This window comes from Vulpes vulpes, chromosome 1 (genome assembly GCF_048418805.1).
Source record: "Vulpes vulpes isolate BD-2025 chromosome 1, VulVul3, whole genome shotgun sequence".
Classification (NCBI taxonomy): Eukaryota; Metazoa; Chordata; class Mammalia; order Carnivora; family Canidae; genus Vulpes; species Vulpes vulpes.
The window spans coordinates 37866379-37870956 of NC_132780.1; positions in this window are offsets into that span (position 1 = coordinate 37866379).

Consider the following 4578-nt stretch of genomic DNA (forward strand, 5'->3'; position numbering starts at 1 on the left):
GCCTATAAACCCCTCTTGGGCTTCCACATTTTGCCCTGAGTATGCATTTTGCAGTGCCTCCTCTTTATCATCTACTCTCCCTCCCAGGCTATCTTTCATGTTCATTTTATGTTTTCACTTGTAAATACATTGAATGGTAGGAGGAGAGTCATGTGATGTGAGTAACCCCACAATTCCGGCTGGTACCAACTCCAATGTTAAAATAAGAATGTATCAAAGTAAAAATATTTATTGCATTTTTGGGCATTGAACATTGAAAGTATTCCAAATATCGAGGACCAGGGAGGAAATAAGCACAGATGCCGCCATTTGGTGGGTTGTTGTTGTTGTACATTTTAGAGACAAAATACAGTAAATGTTTTACAGACATAGTTGCATTACCATGCGTCCCCTGACATATTGTGCTTGTCACTTTATTATTTAGCATTTATGTGATTTTAACTGTCCTATATTAGTTTTCAGAAGCCTATCAAGTAGACTAGTTTTATCCCTGTGTGGAAGCTGATGACAAACAGCCAGAAATGTTAAAATTCCACCTCATCATATGGGAAGTTCATAGTTATAGCTGAAAGGAATTTCAATACCATTTCCTTTGCCTTCTCTTAACTGATCTCATCCATGGCCATTGAAGTCCTAATATGCATAAGGAAGAGAAACAGAGATGAAAAAATACAGATCTGCCCTTATGGAGCTTTCTACTCTGCAACGGACTGAGGATTGACAGAAGGTAAAACAAGAATTTATTCCACAATGCTTACTGGGTGCTATGTCTAGATTAATGAAGTATGATCAAGTTACACACTATATAGTATAATAATTTATCCTGCCTGTATTAGAAGCATAGTGCAAAAGAGAGGAAAGAAAGAAAGAAAGAGAAAGAGAGGAAAAGAAAGGAATGAAGGAAGAAAAGGAAAGAAAGAAAGAAAGAAAGAAAGAAAGAAAGAAAGAAAGAAAGAAAGAAAGAAAGAAAAGAAAGAGAAAGAAAGAAAAAGAAAAAATAGAAATAGTGCAAGTAATTCTCCATACTGCTCCTTTCAATGGGCATGTAAATCAGGGTGTGCATGGTCAATAATCCTCCTAGTCAGCGTCAGTTAGGAATGGTGTACCACCCACATGGAGCACTGAGTAGGTGTCTAGTTCTAAAGTTCTAAAGACACTATATATGGTATATATGTATATGAAACATAAGCTACATACAAGCCAACTGCTTTGCTTTCCTGGTGCTTAATCGATGAAAGCACAAACACCTCCAACATCTGAGAAGAAAACCACGGTGTGGAAGGAGGAAGGATTAGCTGCTTGTTATTGTGTCAGGAAAAGTCTGACAAAGGAGGTGGCCTTTAAGTTGAGCCTTAAGGAGTGACTGGTGTTTGTTTGTCTAGGTAAACGAGGATAGACCATTCTCAACAGAGGACACAGCATTGTACACAGACAAAAATGTTTGAAATAATGGCATTTTCTAAAAATTCTGAATAATTTGATATGGTCATAAGATGTATGTAAGGAAGTGATGCTGAGTCTTTAGATTTTATACGCTGTGACATTAGAGATAACTGTTAAATAAGGAGAGAAGTAACATAGCAATTTTATCCTGAAAGAGGCTGTCTAGTGGCTGTGTAAAGCCATTTGGAGTGATCAAAGCAAAAACAGAAATAAGTTTGGAAGCTATTGCCAAGGGTCATGTGAAAAACAGTGAGACATTGAACTAAGGCTTTGGCAAAAGGATGGGGTGGAAATGTGTATTCCACATTTCTTAAAGAATTTTAGAGTCAGAAAGGACAGAATTTAGTGACAGGATGAAGAAGTTGGCATAATTCCTAATTCTAAGATACCTAGAAAGTTTATTTAGTCAAGCTTTGAAAAGAAGTAAAAGTAGCCACATATTTATAATTTTTTTAGAGATTTTATTTATTCATGAGAGACACACAGAGAGAGGCAGAGACATAGGCAGAGGGAGAAGCAGGTTCTTCGCAAGAAGCCCGATATGGGACTCCATCCCAGGACCCCAGGATCATGACCTGAGCCAAAAGCAGAATATATGCTTTTATGATATGTGAAGAGTCACATCACTCAAAAGCACAGTATATGCTCAATCACGGAGCCATGCAGGTGCCTCCATATTTATAAATTTAGTGTTTGGAGGCAAATGATCCCTACTAAGGAAATGTCTTCTTAAAAAAGGACTACTTATAAATGTGTTTCTCATTTTTCCCTTGGCTACTAGAAAATTTAAAATTAAATTTAAGGGATCCCTGGGTGGTGCAGTGGTTTGGCGCCTGCCTTTGGCCCAGGGCGCGATCCTGGAGGCCGGGATCGAATCCCACGTCGGGCTCCCTGCATGGAACCTGCTTCTCCCTCTGCCCCTCTGTGTGTGTGTGTGTGTGTGTGTGTGTGTGTGTGTATGTGTGTGTGACTATCATGAATAAATAAATTTTAAAAAAATATAAAATTAAGTTAAATTTAAAATCAGTCTTAGTATGATGGTCAATTTTATGTCAACTTAGCTAAGCCACAGTACCCAGATATTTAGTCAAATATTACTCTTTATGTTTCTATGAAGATTTTTTTAGATGAGATTAACATTTAAATCAGTAAACTTTGAGTAAACAGATTATCTTCTGTAATATGGGTAAGATTCATCCAATCAGAAGTCATTAAGAAAAAAACATGTATATAAAATATATTGTGTGCTTTGATGATTTTTTATCCTTTTGCCTAATCCTGTTTTTTTTTAACTTGTTTGCTTTATCGTTTGGTATACTTATTATAAATATGTCTCATGCTTAAGATTTATTTTCAAAATTTAAAAATGTGATATGATATTTGAATGTATTAAAATCAGACTGTGCTAGACACTTTAATTGTTTTATGCCAATTCTTAAAACAATCCTGTGTGATAAGTTCCTTCAATAAAGATGAGGAAACTGAGGCTTAGGAAATTTAAATGATATTTCAAACTTTCAAAGCTTACAGTTATTGGAGCTGTGATAGAAATCCAGATTCAAGTGACTCCAAGTGATGCAGCTTCTACAAAGAAGAAAACCTTAAGTAATCCCATATAATACATACTCTGAAGCCTTCTTCTAGACTCACTTTTTTTTTTTCCAGACTCCCTTTAAAAGAGAAATCCCTTATGACTAAATTTAACATTCTGTTTGGATATGGCAGTTTCTAAAGGAAGCACAATGTCTTTGTCAGCATTTTTTTCTTACAAATACCAGAAATCCATCACAAACCAGGTTAGGGCAGGCATTTCACAGCTAATCCTCAGGCTAGAAATATAGCCAGGTCTCAGAAATTTCTGGAAGTGTTAACTCAAACACTGTCAAGCCTCTCTCTCCCTTTTGGTCTCCCTCTTCATCTCTCCCACTGTCTCATTTCTGCTCTCCCCTTTAGACAAGGTTTTTGCATTTCCTAGGCCACATGACTAAAAATGGCTCCTGGGTTTACATTCCATGAGTTTCAAGGAATAGGTAGAAGGAAATAGAACAGTAAAATTAGTGGGATCACAGGCTTTGAGTAAGGAATAGATATCATGTGTCATGTGATAAGTAGAATTACCAAGAGTGAACCTGAGAGATCCCTCAGACTTGCCTTGATAATAAACCACTTAGGACCAAAGTGGGAGGAGGGTAGGATGATGGGGAAGAGTCACATCACAATTCTCACATTAGAAGGGGCTGCTCATGATTACCCAAGCTCATTATCCCATAGAAGCAATAGCTCCCTCACTCAGTAGTGAACAACTCCCATGATCTGTTAAGTTCCCAAATGATAGATAGTTAAAATTTCTAGATTACTCATGTAAAGCATTGGCAACCAAATCCAGACTACCTAGCACCAAAGCTGACTTACTTTTCTTTACTAAGGATTGCTCTTATGATTTCTTTATAAAAGGGACACCCACAAGGGCATGTGGTCCATCCACAGAACCACAGATAAATCCACACTGCTTATCCAGCAGACTCACTGGGAACTAATACAGGTATTGCTTCTGAGAACAACACTTAGGAAACTAGTGAGCTATATGGTTTACAATATACTTACAGAGAGCTGAGAGGAAAGCTTACTTCAACTAAGTGCCGGAAGGTCTAATAACCAAGAGGAAACCTGCCACAACTTAGGGACACTTAATAGTTATTTGAATCAGCAATTATAATGAAAGTGAGTCAGAGAGGGAAAAAAAGGAAATAAGAGGAAAAAGGATGGGAGAGTCTCCCTCGCTTTGGTCTAAAAAAAATGAGGAGAAAAAGAACAGGATTTCTTCAACCTCTACAATAATGTTGGTAACTGTTATTCTACTGGAACTGGTAATCTGTATTCTCTTTCCACATTCTCTCCGTGTCTGCTTCTGAAGTTTTACTTTTGGGCCTTTCTCTCACCAGCTCTTACCACTTGCCCAGTCACCAGTCTTTCTAAAACCTACTCTAAGCCATCCACTTTCAGCAGATTTCAGGCAGCAGAAGTCCATTTGTTTCAAAGTGTTTGTAAAATACATGCATACTATCACTGTGTAATTGAAAACAATAAAAAATACAACTTAGAGCCAAAACAGCTGAATATCCCTGCTTTTTAAGA